Source organism: Crocuta crocuta, unplaced genomic scaffold (genome assembly GCF_008692635.1).
Source record: "Crocuta crocuta isolate KB4526 unplaced genomic scaffold, BGI_CrCroc_1.0 scaffold30, whole genome shotgun sequence".
Lineage (NCBI taxonomy): Eukaryota > Metazoa > Chordata > Mammalia > Carnivora > Hyaenidae > Crocuta > Crocuta crocuta.
Window position 1 is genome coordinate 4,196,336 of NW_027528345.1, and position 16,057 is coordinate 4,212,392.

The 16,057-nt window shown below is 40.4% G+C and overlaps 1 long non-coding RNA gene across 1 annotated transcript in view; it reads left to right on the plus strand.

Annotated features, from left to right (window-relative positions):
* LOC144222845 (uncharacterized) overlaps positions 1-16,057 on the plus strand; it is a 330,463-nt gene that overhangs the window by 147,419 nt on the left and 166,987 nt on the right. The window contains exon 2 of the long non-coding RNA XR_013332490.1: positions 7,589-7,634. This is a non-coding gene — a long non-coding RNA (uncharacterized LOC144222845). The remainder of the gene's footprint in view (positions 1-7,588; positions 7,635-16,057) is intronic.

Consider the following 16,057-nt stretch of genomic DNA (forward strand, 5'->3'; position numbering starts at 1 on the left):
TTCTAAGGCTGCTGATTTCAAATTCCATTTTGAGCTTGCAAGGCTTCTTAAACCTCATTTCCTTAAAAGGAACAAGAAGCTCTGTTTTTGTCCCTCACAGAGGAATTTATGCAGGAAACAAGAAGGTAACAAGAAGGGTTAGTTATTTGAAGCAGATTCCTGCTGTGTGAAGCATTGTTGACTAAATTGCATCTGAGGCTCCAAAGACAGTTTACTCAAAATAGGTATATGAGCCTTCTGTTGATCCTGGAGAATAAATGAACTCAAGGACACCCATGCATCTTCTGCATTTCAGAGCTCCTAGAATATGCTTCTGCATTTCATGTTGAGATGTGATATAAAAATTCATAGTGAAGATATTCTTAATTAGCACCTAGAAATATTGCTGATAGCCTATAAGTCTATATATTTGGTGGTACGTCCCTAAATGGACTTGAGAAGCAAAGAACTATTTTGAGGAGGAGGAGAGCAAGACCTCAGAAAATGGATATGTTTTAGCCTGAGGAATGACCCCAATTCTCAGTTGATGAATAAGGCTTTTGTTTCAAGGGAGGTAGTAACTTTATTCAGAAGAGAGAAGCAAATAGAACAAACCTCAAACTGGAGACATGGTTTCCTTGGCTCAGAAGGCCGAAAGCAGCAGCCAGAACCCAGCACATGGTGGTGTCCAGTGCAGTTGGATTTTCAGAGAATGTCATCATGTTGCACTCAGAAATGGGGCTTGTTTGTTTATTTAGGTTTTTTGACATTGTTGATAAAGCCAATATGGGCGTTCAAGGTCTCTGACCAGATGGTCACCAAACTGTTCTCTGTGTAGGGTCATCCATTTATCTGTTGTTTAGAAACAAAACATAATCAAGGTTGTAAAATGGTTAGGACTTGTATGCAGTCCAGACAAGCAGCCTAAGTTAGGAGGGAACAAGGTCAAGGCTATGAGGATAAAGGCAGATCTCAGAATAATTCCGGTTAGGTGTGGCAAAAGGTAGGGTGGGAATAAGATCAAAACTGGAAAACTCAAGGTCAGAGTTGGAGTAGAGAAAGGCAGGGGAGAGGACCACAGGGTAGAAGGATGCCAGCGAAGCAACACTGCAGCCTTTCTTCTCTTCTTGAGGGGAAGCTGACTGTGCCTTCTGTGACAGAATAATAATGCTTTGAGTTTACACAGAATGTTTATACTGAAGAAATCTGGTTCAACAAAATATTGACAATTAGAGAACTAAATATTTTTAAAATTATATTATTCTTAAGAGTTTTTTTAAAGGCAATAAACATCTTTTTTGAATCTAAAATGTAAACCCCATAAAAGCAAGAACTGTGTTTCATCCATTATTGAATTCTCAAAGCACAGGACAGTATCCAGTAAATAGTTTTTAAGTGACTAAAACAGAAATGAGGCTCTTATGTACCAAGCGTTATGCTAGAGGTTAAGGAGACACACAGAACTCCAGTTTTCAAAAGGCTTATTAGGAGATTTAGGACATATTAAAAAAATAACCATACAAGGCAGAAAATGGTATCCAACTAGACCATGTTCAATGAGTTTACGGTGGAAATGGAGTCTTCCTGGTGGGTGGGAAGTTGTGAGTAGATAAGGGAAGACTTTATGTGGTCATTTATATTTTATTTAGACTTCATAAGATAGGATGGGTTTAGACATGGCTGAGGTGGATAAACAGGTTTTCCAGGCCAAAGAAAATACATGAATGAGGGGATTTGAGAAAGACCGGGGACACTGAGTAGTTCATTTCAACCAAAGTGAAAGCTAGCTATAAATGGGGGTGTGGGAAGTAAGGTGGGGAATGTGTGTCAGGATAAATTGATTGAATTCATTCAAGAAAGGAGTTTAAATGCCACAGAAATGAGGTTTTGCTTTTTTCTCTAGGATGGAGAGCGCTTTTCAAAAGGGGTCAGAATTTTATTTTGGAAAATGCATTTGGTAGTATGATAGGTGATGAATTTGAGAAGAGGAGCAGAAAGAAAACTAGGAGACCTTCATGGGGACCAGGCAAAAGGCTATGAACATTGGAACAGGGGGGTAATAATGAGGGTGGACCATGATGGTGAATGTGAGATCTCACAGGGGTAGGGGCCACAGGTGCAGACGGAGTATCCAGGTAGAATCGTTTGATGTAGAATTGGAGATGTAGGAGGTGAAACTCGGGAGAGAAATCAGGATAAGAAAAAAGATTTGGAAGTCCATTTACATAGAGCTCTTAGTTGAAGCTGTAAAATTGAACGAGACATCAAGTGAGCAAGAGTAGAAGGAACAGGGAATTTTGCCAAGGAAAGATCCTTTAGGAAAACCTTAATTTATGGAGACAAAGAACTGGAGGAAAATGCAGAGGAAGGATTGTCAGAGACAGAATGAGGAATGTGTGTGATGGAAACCATGGGAGAGGATTCAACGAGTGTCCAATGGCTCCTGATGCCGTAAGAAGGTGAACAATGCAAAATGAGAACAAAAGTCTTGCCAAAGCAACTTCGTTAGAGACACTTAAGAGAGTGTGCAGTGATAAAATTGAGGAAGTAATACAATCCACTAATTCTGGAAGGTTGAAGCTTAAGAGCAAAGAGAGTAGTGTCTTGATGAGGTGCTGGAAGAATTGCAAAAAAAAAAAAAAAAAAAACCTCACAGACTGGAGGGGGTGGTTTNTCGTATTGCATGGTAGATGAGTGGAAGGCGGTGGAGCAAGAGGGAGGGAGGGATGGACAGAGAGAGACAGAGGAGAGAGAGAGAGAGATGGAAGATGGATGGAGCATTTGGGAATACCTAGGATCCTTAGACATTTTTTTCTCTGATTCTTTCCAGTGGGTCCTGGAAAGGGGCTTAGTAAACAAGAGATCTTGAATTGTCTGTTGAGTATGGAATGTTTACCTGAGCTCTGCTTTTGCCAAGGCCCAAATTATGTTTTTACAGAAGATCTTTTCCTATTATTTTGTTATCATTTGTTGGCTGGAGTATCCCCTGAGTGCTCTTGCCCTGCCCGTTTGGAAACACAGACCTAGACTTTTGGTTCCAAAGTATAAAAACTTATTGTTGAAGCCATCGCCATGACCTATTCATTCATGTGAATGGCCCGGATTAGTATGGCCCCATCAAGTGATTCTGTACCTTTTAAGGGCTGTTTCAGCTTGTTTCTGGGCATGGGTTTAGGTTCGTTTTGAAAATGGAAGCCAATGCCAAAATTACACGCATATTCATAAACTATAAACAAACATACAATTATACATACACAACCCGACACACCCCCTGTAATAATAAAACTGAAACCAAAGGCACCACACAAAATACTTTTTTGCTTTGCTGGCGGGGGTTGTGGAAGGCTTTTTGTAATACTGGGCTCAGTTTTCAGAGTTTATTACAAGTCCACAATTAAAGATAGTACAGCAAAGGAATTATTCTCAGATGTAGGATTGCAGTACTGTTTGCAACTCAAATATGCACTATCCGGGGTGCTGTTTGAGGTTCACCATATAGTACTTTTAATTGTATGTAGCCCTGGTCATGTTTTTAACGTATTCTTGGAAAAGTTCTTTTATTTGCTTTTTAGCGTACATGGGCCTTTGCAATTTGTTCTCTTATTTGGACTGTATAAACAGCATCAAGATGCTTTTTTCCTTTCATTCAAACAAACAATGGCTTTGTAACTAAGAAGAAAATTAGTAACAGGTGAAAGTTTATTTTTAATGATGTTGAGATCAAATTGCTGTTTAACTTACAGAGCAAACCCCCCCAGTCTCTCTTAATGTTTCAAAATTATTTATAAATGAAACTTACACAACCTCTAAACACGCTCAGAGCATAAAAATGACCTCTTTATTCTATATTACTAACAGAATATGAAAGATGTTGCTTTGTTCTGACTTTTTTTCTTTGCAAATTTATTTTTAAAGCATCTTGCGTTATAAAAATTTACATAGGGCTGTCTTGGAGATTTTTTATTTTGTACTTGTATATAAATCAAAGTTCTGTTTTTAGAATTATGTTTCTTGTAAAACCCATAGTAATGTTTGCTTTTATTAGGTATGTTTTACATTGTATACATATTTGTTTATATTCTATTTCATTGCATTACATGATTGTGTCTTTTGGGGACTGTATAGTTATCCTGTTTCATCACTGCAATTTACAGAATTTATAACCACCAATCTAATAAAAATATGTACTAAGGGTTAAATCCTCCCTAACCCTTTCTTCTTTCCTCAAGTCATAGAATATCTAGAACCTAGAGAATAACATAAACAGTATAAATCAACACCTAATTTTATCCAATGTATCCCTACTTCTATTGTAAATTTCTATTGTAACCGATTAAATGTTGAATGATTCCATTGATGATAGTTTTATAAAGTATTTGGGAGAGAATAGAGAAGGATTTCAGTTCATAAGTCAAGAGCTCTTCAGAAACAGGAACAGTGGCCTTGAAAGGTGGAAGGGTCCCCCCCACCATAAGTGGGTTGATGATCCCCTAGGCAGGCAGGAGGTATTCTTCCTGGGTGAAAAAGTGGGGAAAGTGTCAGTGTCTGGTCGGATATGTCATGTGGGGTGTTAAGAATCTACCATTCTATGGGAATAGCGAACTTGAGACTAATTCCACATTGGACTCAACCCAAAGAATGTGGATTTTGAATATTGGGGTGTGATGTGGTAGGTGGATAGGTTTGAGGAAGGGGAATTAGGTGTCTTGAAAATGACTTTGATGACAAGTTAGAATTTCCTTTTTTTTTTTTTTTTTTTGGATGTTTATTTCTTTATTTTGAGAGAGAGAAAGAGAGAGGGGGAGAGAGAGGGAGGAGGGAGGAGAGAGGTAAGGGCAGAGAAAGAAGGAAAGAGAGAATCCCAACCAGGCTCTGCATTGTCAGTGTAGAGCCCGATGTGGGGTTTGACATCAGGAACCATGAGATCATAACCTCAGCCAAAATCAATAGTTGGACTCTTTACTGACTGAGCCACCCAGGCGCCCTTATTTTCTTTTGTTCTAACATTAGGGATTTTCTGTTGAAGGCTTTTAACTTGTAACACTGTACATATGAATGTTTCCAAACAAATACTTTTAATAGTCTCATCTTTTCCCAAGTAAAAAAAAGGTTGATTAGCGTGTAAACTCCTGTGGGTTGCAAGCATGTCTTCTTCATAGGGCTGTTGGCATTCTTGTGTGATAGTCTATAAATTCTTGTGAATTTCAGATACTGCCAACAATGCACAGATTTAGTCCAATTCCACTTAACAATTTATTAGATATCAGTTAGGGGTAGCAATTATGCCAGCATAAGACCCTGTCCTATAATTAAAGGTTTTGCACCCAGAGGAGTAAGAAAGTAGGTGAAAGACTTAGGTATTGTTACTACTCCTCCATTCTTTCCCTCATATTCCCATCCCTTCTTTCCCACTGGCAAGCTGGATGAATAAATCCAAACTAGGGAGCCAGTAGTGGTTTGGGAAAAGTTTAGTTTGGCAGACAACTTCTGCTAATGGAGGTTTCAGTGGCTTAGAGGTGAATCAGGACATAGGGAAAATGTCAGTATCCTTTCAGCCAGAGAATGGGTCAGATTCATCCATCGATACCAGTGCCCAGTGCGTGGAAGATACCCATCCATGTTGACTTAACGGATGAGTGGGCAGGACAAATGCTGCTGTTGCCATCCCACCTACTTTTCTAAAGCCTCCCCTCCCCCAGCCTTTGGCATAACCCCTGTCAACATGCCGCCATGGGTCTCCCAAATGCCTCGCCTTCTCCAGCTTAAATCCGAACTCCCTTCCTCTAAGGAGGTCATTTTGTTCATCCCTGCTCTGGAGTGAAAGAGTGCCAGGTTTCTAGGAGGTATTTGCATTTTAAAGACAAACACATTGATCGGGTGCCTCTCCAGCACACACGTTAGGTGTTAGGTGGTGGAATAGAGAAGAGGGTTCTGAGGTGGGTGCTCCTGGTCTGCCCTTCTTCCTCCATGTTTGCTCACCTTACCTTTTCCAAAGACTAAAATGTATGGAGTCAGCTTTGCAGAAGTAGATTATTAGCTGCTCCTTTCTCCTGCTTTTGCAGAGACTCTGCATCTCAGGGGCTTAGAAGAAGAATTTGTTGCTTAGTGAGAGAGTGTATGTTGCCAGAGCATATCACACATATTTGAAGTGTAGGTTCCCAAATTGGGGGGTGGGGCTCCTCTACTTCTCTTGCAGAGAAGTTCTAAGCACAGTGTCAGCATTGTTCCAGTTACTTATGGCTACCCCTGAACCACCAAGACTTTGAGGTATAAGCAACAACCATTTAACTCTGCTCACGATGATGTTGGGGCAGAGTCACATATAGCACAGCCCCACAATGTCTGGGGCCTCAGCTGGGAGGGCTCAGATGACTGGGGCCGGAATCAGTGGAAGGCTTCTTTAGTCACGTGCCTGTCACCTGTGCTGGAATTATTCTCAGGGTCAACTGGGATTATTTACCGGCACACCTACATGTCACCTTCCCGTGTGGTGTGGGCTCCTGACAACACAGTAGCTGGGTTCTGAGAGGAAGTGTTCCCAGAAGAAGTGTCAGGGGAGCGAATGTTCCAAGAGAACAGGGGAGGCTGTGAGGGCTTTGCTCATCCAGCCTGGGAAGTCAGGAACCATCACTTGTGCCGCATCCTACTGGTTACGAGGGAGCCGCTAGGCTGGCAAGATTCAAGGGAGGAAGTAGACTGCACTTGTTGAGGGAGAAAAGGGAGTCAAGGTCACACCGGGGAAGAGCATGTGGGCTGGGAGTTAATGGTGTGGTCATGTTCAGAAAATACAGTCAGCCACAGCACTTAACAATGTTGCCCCTTATTAGTATAGCCCACACTTTACACACACAGTCTCCAATCCTCTCAGCCACCCTGCAAGGTAAACATTACCCTCATTTCTGCACTAAAGAAACTGAGGCCCAAGGAAGCTTGGAGACTTGCCCCAGGCCACACATTGATAAAGCCAGGATTGTATCCTGGGCCTGTTTAACTCCAAAGCCCACACTTCTTCCATTATATGCCATTTTTATATTAGATTATATAGGGAAAGGGGAAAACTGGGTTTAATAGAACTAGTTTGAACTTGCTATGGTAATTAGCAAATTATAAGGGATTATGTAAACTGAAATTAATATATGTTCACATTTGAGAAAGGAGAAGGTCCCACACAATACAAGTCATTTTCCCTTCTTACTGTTTTTTTTTTTTTTTTTTTTTTTTTTCTTTGCTTCACCCTGGAACAAGTTGGAAATATGATGTCAACATGAATGTAGACTTTCTAAATTTAGGCTTTGAACAGTTTAGCTGTTATTGGGATAGTCAGATGATTTGGTAAGAAAAAGACAATACCTCCAAAAGTTTTGCCATCCTCAAACAACAGATTATCTGACAATGTTAACAATACGTGGCAGCCACACTGTGAATGGGAAGAAAAACATGGATTTCAACCACATTCCTTGTTTCAAAACTCTGCAGTTGCATCTCTCCACAGACTCTCTGGCATGAATCAAAGAGAACTTGTTGAAGCATTTGTGATGTATTAGAATGTTAAGGTATTTTATTTTCAAAGGGAAAGCATACATTACAAATACTCTGTTTGTATCTGCAGGCACATGAACATTGCTGTGACCTGGAGGAAGCTAAGAAGATGGAAGGTAAAATTTTACAAAATGTATACATATCTGGTTCTAGAGTCTTCCCGCCTATGTATATGGGAGGGGGTACGGGGTGATAGATGAGGAGAACTGCTGGGAGGAATGTGCTATTTTTTTCTAGAGGAAAAATATTGCTTTAAAACTAGGTTTGATTTGTGTAACTTGCATATATTTACTTTAGAGAACAAAGAGTAAATTCTCAGGCCTCCACATGACCGGTAAATTCCACGGACATGGATTCCTTATACTAGAATGCTCTTATGCTTTCTAGATAAATGTGTTAATGAGTTATAACTCCCAGGCAGTTGGAGTGGCGATCCTGGGGTGTTTTTGGGAATGGAACCTCAACTCTGATACATGTCATTATTGCTAATTGAGCATTTGTGTCATTATCCACAGTCTGATTTTTAAAGTTTCCTCTCCCGAGTTCTCATGGAAGCTGCTACAGGCAGTGGGTGCAGAGGATTCTCGGTAGAAAGCACTGCAGTTCCAGAATCTGGGAGGGAGTAGGCTTTTTCCAGGAAGGGGGAGCTCAGAGACCAAGAAAGGCAGGAATTGCATTTCCTCCCTCGAACTCTGTGTCACTTTGCTGAGGCTGCTGTAACAAAGAGCCCCAAATAGGGTGCCTTCAGTGACAGAAATATATCGTCTCACAGATCTGGGGGCTAGGAATCCCAGATCAAGTCCACAGGTTTGGTCCCTCCCGAGGGCCGTGAGGAAAGGGCCTGCTCTGGGCCTGTCTCCTCGGCTGTAGATGGCCACCTTCTCTCCCAGTCTTCACATCGTCTTCCCTCTCTGTGTCTGTGTCCACATTTCTCTGTGTTACAAGGACACTGGTCATATTGGATTAGAACCCACTTTAATGACCTCATCTTAATTTGGTAACCTCTGTAAAGACCCTATCTCAAATTAGGTCACATTCTGAGGTACTGGTATTTTGGACTTCAACATATGAATTGGGGGCAGGGGACATAATTCCACCCATAACTGACTCCATCCTGGACTTTGCTTTGACTCAGAGGCATTGTCTCCTCAGAAGAACCACAGCCATATGGGCATGCAAAGCAGCACAAAGTCTTCCAGGTGTTGGAGAATCCGGTCACACAAAATCACCCAGAGAAAGAACAACATGGAAGTTCCTAGTGCGAAGGTGATTATATGGTCTGTCATAGAAACAGGGACAATTGAGAACAAAAGGTGGCACTAACCAGAGCACATGCTGGGACAGTCGCCCTACTCTGGCCATTTCAAGATTCCCCAGTTTAGAATGGATGCATCCCCACTAGCTTCAGATTCCTGACCACCATTGTTTTGCTCATGGGATAATCAGAGTTAAGGGTTATCATAGTCTGAGCGGCAGTCATGTGCTAGTTACTTCCCTACAATCTCTATAACATTCTTCAAGGCAAGTATTGTTTTCATTTACAGGTGAGGAAAGGGAGACCCAGAGAGAGTTATTGAAGGAAGTCACACAGCTATTAAAGAGCATGATCCCTACTTCCGTTATCAAGTTCTCAAGCCATTTCTACCCATCCCTCTTCTCTCGCTCTCGCTCTCTCTCTCTTAAGCATTGCACACAGGCCCTCCCTGACATGTAGCCAACTGATGTGGGGGGCACTTTTTCGAGTTTGAATTAGTCTGAATTCACATTTGCCACAAACAAAGGACTGGTTTCCTAACAAGCACTGAGAAAGGGCTGTTAGTCTTGTGTTGGCTCTCTAACTGCATGTATCCAAAGCAATTCTCCCTCTAGAAACATGTGGTCACAGTACGTTTTATTAAGTTAGTGTCATGGAGAGTTCTTTTAAACAAACTAGATGGATGGTGCACATATGTCTGGTTAACTAATACAGGTTTGGTGAGCTGCTACCTCCAACCTGACACCTGAAGCCGTTTCCGCCGTTATATGCTTCAGGTCTTGCCGCCCTGTTCTCACAACTCCTCATTTTAAAGCTACTTATGAGTCTAAATTTTAGTACATGATTGCACATATAGCACTTAGCAGGGTTGATAATTATAGCCTTTGACCAAAGAAAAAAGGATTAAGTGATTCAATTCACATTTAATCATTTTTATTTCATTCTGATGCAGAAATCCATTTCCTTTAGAATGAAATAAATGATCCAATCTTCCTCCAGGGAAGAGTTAAGGTAAATGCAGTTGCCACATAAAATCCAAATGGCTCAAGGTAATATTACATATTTCTAAAAGTAGGCAGTTGGAGATGGAAATGAAACAATAATAATATTGCAAGCATGCCCTGGGATTTTATTATAAGTTTATTGCAATCATAAATATGGAATTTACATGTGATATATATATTTTGATATTATATTTTGTTAAATTAGTTCAGCATTTAGTCATTAACTTGTTGGTGGTATGTTACTTATAGTCCCTTTGCATTACATACTCGACTTCTGAGACTCACAAAATGAATTAAAAATCAATTCTTTTCCTTTACAACATATTCTTAAGCAGAGTTTATGTATACGCTCAGTATTTGAACCACTTAGGAGGTTTTTGACTAAAGCACGTGTGAAAAATTAAATCTATTCTGTCATCTGTGTGTGTGTGTGTGTGTGTGTGTGTAAAAGTGAGGCTTTGACATGGAAATTAAGCCATAAACGACTTAATGACCCACCTAATGATCTACAAAGAAATCAAATGACTTCCTTCTCTAAATTCCTAAATGAAACTCCCAGGGCAGTCTATCATATTCATTCACTGGGGAAGCCCACATGTTGTCTGTATTTGAGCTGCCATTTTCTAAACACACGCTTGAAGAAATCCCACACCCAGAGCTCAGGAAGGTGGTCACTGCAGTGAGCTGTGCAAAGGGCATCGTGTGGAATTAGTTTTCTGTCCCACCCATCTTCCCCTATTTTGTTTCTGGGTCTCATCTCCCTCTGCCTCTTCACATTTCTCCCAGGCCGGCCACCTTCCCCTCCTCCACCTCCTGTGAAGCAGCTAGGATCAAGGCCACCAAGAGTTTTCCTAATTTCCAAAGCTAAATTAAAGAGATTTGGCAACACTTATTTGGACTATCCTCACTTTCCTCAGAGTGAGTGTCAGAAAGAGACTTTTTAGCTGATTCTGTCAACCCCCACTGATGCTTAGGAGAATCCTATTTATAAATTCCATGGAGTGTAAACTTATTACACATAGTTTTAGGGGAGAAAAAAAATGTTTCCAAGGGACTCAATCTGCAGTATTTGTTAAAACACCATAATGTTCTGAAACCCAATTATAACCTCATCTTAGGGTTTAAGTCACACAACTGCACAAACACAATGTCTCCCAGTACTTTTTGTTAACTAAGTTTGCTTGGAAGAAATTCAAGACAGATCAAGTTTAGAGTCACAAATTGAATTGTTACATCCCAAATCTAAGCTGTGTCTGCACCCATGCCACCTCCTAGTGAAAGTATGTGGACGGTGAATAGTGACTACAGAATTTTTACAGTGGGGTTTGGGACGGAAAACTGGAATTCGTGCAGAGAGCTGCTTTTGCATGGCAGGCACATTCTTTTATTTAGAATGTCTGTTGCAAATCAATTAAAATAACAGGCTTCTATTTCCAGATGCTTTCGTTTACACCTTATTAGCATTGAGAGATGCCAAACGTCTATATTGAAAAATATGATTTCATTTTACTTAGGAAAATCCAAAACCTCTCCCACATTCAAGCCCTACCCTCGTGCTAAGATTAGTGAAAGGTAAGGCCACTGAAGAAGACGAGAAGCAAACACAAGAGCTGAGTTTTGAACATGGAAACTGGATGGTTAATTCAGATCTCTGAGTCCCAATGCCCATCTCCCACAGCCCAACAAGTATTAGGAGATCATGCAGTTGTAAAGCGGAACATAATTATGGAAAGAGAAAGGAGTTGCTAAACTTGGGAAAGAGAAAACAAATTATAAAGCTGCATATAAGAGGCCATAGTAGCAATGTTAATATTGAAATTCCTTCAGAAATTCCAGGAAGATTTTAAATGTGGTTGTCTCCCACTTGTTATGCTGCTGTGTCTGGAGGAGGGGGCTGGTGTCTTTCTTTCTGTCATTGCTACTCCCAACTCCCTCTGTTTCCCTTTTCCCCTACCCCCCTCCCTCAAATTTTCTGCTCCAATCCTCAGACCACCTACATCTCCTCCTTGAAGCTGGACAAAACGGCCTGGCCTCTCCACCTTGTAACTTGAGAATTTTAACTTTGGTTTGCTGGTTCTCCACCTCCATTCAGAATTCCTGGGTATTTCAACTTCCATGTAGGGGGCGCCTGGGTGGCTCAGTCGGTTAAGCGTCTGACTTTGGCTCAGGTCATGATCCCACATGGGATCATGTGGGTTTGAGCCCCGCATCAGGCTCTGTGCTGAACGTTTGCTCAGAGCCTGGAGCCTGCTTCAGATTCTGTGTCTCCTTCTCTCTCTGCCTCTCCTCCACTCATGCTCTGTCTCACTCTGTCTCTCAAAAAATAAATAAATGTAAAAAACAAATTTAAAAATATCCATGTGGATAGGTTTCTGGTAACCTCACTCAAAGGTCCTCTCTTCCAATTTTCTTGTCCTCCATCTCACTGCATTTATCAACTCCTATGATCATATGTACCATAAGCTTTCTAATTGCCAGGAATAGTGCCTCTTCCATAATAGTAATTTTAAGCATCACATTCTCTGCATCCCTCCTCCTTTCTTTCCAACTTACTCCCTCTGGAGCTTGCCTCATAGAATTCTCTGACCCCTTGGGAGAGACATCCATTGATTCTGCTATTCTTTCATTATTTTACATTCCCTTCTTGCCCGCATGTCTCTCTCTATTCAAATTCCATTCCATCATCTTTCTTCATGGTCATCACTACCATCATCACAGTCCTTGCCCCCACTGTCTGAGTCCTCTTAACTCTTCTTTCTCTTCATCGCACTCACCTAAAAAATCTGAACTGCACACATTCCACCCTGCATCTATGCAGCTGGAAATGGCTGGAGAAGAAAGCCCACCATGCTGCCTGGTCTCTCTCTGAATTCATGATGGCCATCTTCATGTGGGTTCCTGGAGCTGCCAGGCAATCCCATCACATGTCCCTAGTCTATTCACCGCATCAGCCTTCTAGATGATTATTTCATTGCTTCTCCTCTTCTATAAGCTCCTCCACCCCCTTCCCCCATCTCTAGTCTCAGTTAATGGCCTTGCTTTTTATATTACTGAAAATCGTATCATAGATTCCCACCGCCAAATTCACCAGTCCACTAGCACCTATATCCATATGCCTTAGTGTCCACCTATTCCCAGGAAAGAAAGGCCCATGATTCCCACTGCCTGAGTCTTGTGACTGTGGTCTAGATGCCTTCTTTTTTCCTTTTCTTAAGGACACCACTTCAACAAGTTTTCATTTTTCCTGGGAATTTATAAACGTTGCCTTCTCTAGGTACAAACTTCCACAAAGATACAAGGGTGCTATAATGTCCATCAATTAAAAGAAAAACACTTCTTGAACTTACTTTCCCCCTACCTACTGCTCCATTTCTCTTCACGTCTTTCCTGAAAAATAATTGTTTCAAAGAGATTAAAATTATGCTTTACTAGTTTTTCTACTGAATATATGTTAGTGGCTAAGGAGTTCCATCCAAATCATAAACAAAAAATAAAATAAAATAAATAATAAATAAAATAAAATACACCAGCATACAGGAGAAAAAAAACAGGAGTAGAAACAGGTGTTTGTCAATCTTAGCCAGTTTGACTTGATAACAGTTTCTAATCCTCTCATCTCCCTTTTCGTACATCATAACGATGAATATTCTTGTCCATGAAGATCAAGCTTAAAAAGAATTCAAAATCTATAATTGTTTTAATTTTGCCAGTGCTATTTTATGAAACATGTATTTCATTTCCAAAATACTGAACGTCTGGGTGAACCTTAATCAGCATTTTTGTTTGGTGACAGCTTTACAGGGAATTTAATGGAAAAGTTGCTGAGCACGTTTCCAGGAAAGGACAAGAAGGCATAAGTTCCAGGGTAGAGCTCATTATACATTTACTATTATAATCCCTTCCATTAGAATCATTTTCTAAATTTTTAGAAGAGATAGTATATTCATTACATACCTTGAGATGACTGTAAATTATGTGAAGAATATTTATTCAGTCATTGCCTACAACTTTCTTTAAGTTTGGCAGCTAAAATGCAGTCCTGATATATATACATATATATACACACACACACACATATATGTATGTGTATATGTATATATATGTATATATGTGTGTGTGTGTGTATTTGGTGCTTCCTGAAAAGAATATTTTGAAACCCAGTGCCCACCCACCTTGATGTACAAGCGATTCAAGCAGAAGAAAAAAAGGTCAGAGCAAAATTCCCTGAATAAGTAGAATCTTTTGGGAAGTCCAAGAAAACTCCCTGGTCGATAAACAAAACAGAACCAAAATTCCTTCGACAATTAAATTTTCCAGGGCAGCAGGTAATGAATTAGCCACCCTTGAGAAAGATGTGCCAGAGAACTGACCCAGACTTCATTTCATATTCTCATGGGAAAAGATAAAGTGCTGCCATTAAGATGGTTTTGCACGTCTTAGCCGTTTTGTCTCCCCGTAGTTATAACATTTCACGATGTAACTAAACACCTGACTAATTCATGAGTCCAGAAATTAGCATCCTTCAGGAGTTAAGAGACACAAAACTGCTGTTGAAATGGAATCTTGCTTGGAAAAACTATTAGGGACGTAGGCTTTTGAAAAACACTTGAGGGCCCCATTGATTTGTACTTTTATATTTTATGTATAAGTGACTTCTGTATTTACTTATTCATTTTTTCTCCCGAAAAATTCAGCATCAAAGTCATTCCTCAAGGCCATGTATAAAAATGTGAAAACCAAGGCGAATAAGAATAAACAAAAGCCATGTGTATCTGAGGGCGGCATTTGAGGCATGCTCAGGACATGCTGTCTTTAGAAGTCCTTAAGGCAGAGCTGAGAAGTGACCCAAATATCATCATTTCTAAAAGCTAGAACTGTTTTGATTTGTCATAAAAAATAGATGCTCGAACTGTTCTTGAGAGCCATTTTTGTTTCTCTGTCTCTCTTCCTTGAGGATTCTTACTTCATGGTAAGAAGGAACAATGGTGACTTTGATTTTTTGGTCCTTTTTTGTTAGTGCCAGTCCCCGCCTCTTCCCTTTGGCCCTTCTGAGTCCGCAAAAGCTTTTTCAAAGCCCCCCCTGAGCTGGGGACTTTACAGCTAGCAGAGGCCAGAGTCCTGGCAAGAATCCAGTTCTTATCATTCAAAGTCACTGTTGTTTCTTCTCTGGAGGGGATGGGAAAGGGAAGACCATTTCATGCATTGCCTGCAGCCGAAATAAGTCTTTACTTTGAATCTATTCGAATAAGATCTTTTTCAAAATTCTCCGTCTATAAAACTTTATGTAAATCTTGAAAAGTCATTTCTGCAGAAACCAGATTTCCTGACAGTTGCTTTCTATAATTCATTGGCTGGCTGCGGAGAAACGTTTTATCCAACATAAAATGTCTTTTATTAAAATCGTTGTGCCAAAAATAAAATAGAAAAAAAAAACTATAAGGCCCATGTGAAATCTATTTTTACCATCTTATTTTGATAAACTGTTTCAGTCACAAAAAACAATGGTATAAAAGTAATATAACAAATAAATGTGCTTCTAGCACTCGGTTAAGAAATAAAACATTGTAATTGCAGTGGAAATCTCCTGTGTACCTTCCCTAGTTGCGTTTCTCTCCACTTTATGCCCAACCTAGAGATAACTATTGCCCAAAATTCAGTGCCAATCATTCTTACTGCGATTTTATAGTTTCATTCCCTCAATCTTCAAAGCGAATTTAGCAACCTAAGAAGTGAAACAAAGCACATAAATCAATAGAACTAGAATTCAACAATACAAGAATCTCTAAAAAACAGAGAGCTCTAGGACATCTTCCCACTCTAAAAATTCCACGATTCTGTAAAATGTAGAAAATGTAGTGAATCAGCTAATTTGTTACTGAAACCAAATAGCCAGCGAAGCACATTGAACATTAGAGACCCAGTGAGGTTGTGGATTCTATTTTCATTTAATTCAGCCATCTGCAGGATTAGGCTTTGAGTTCGGTTTTTAGAACTGAGGCTTCAGAAACAGTGGCTGTGCAGAAGCAACAGTTTTTCTTGGACTTCATTCACCAGCTTCTCTCTGTGGGCTCACTCTGATGCGTGGATGGACCCGAGCCCCAGACTCACTTGCAGATTACAACTGGTCCACCTGCACCAGCCGCTTTGCAGAAGCTGGTGAGCCGTTGTCCTTTGATGTATCAACTCTCCCTTTTGGGAAACATAGTCACAACTTAGCAAAATGGACACAGACCAGAGAGCTTGCTCCCTTCCCGAGGCTGGCAGCTGAGCATTTAATGGC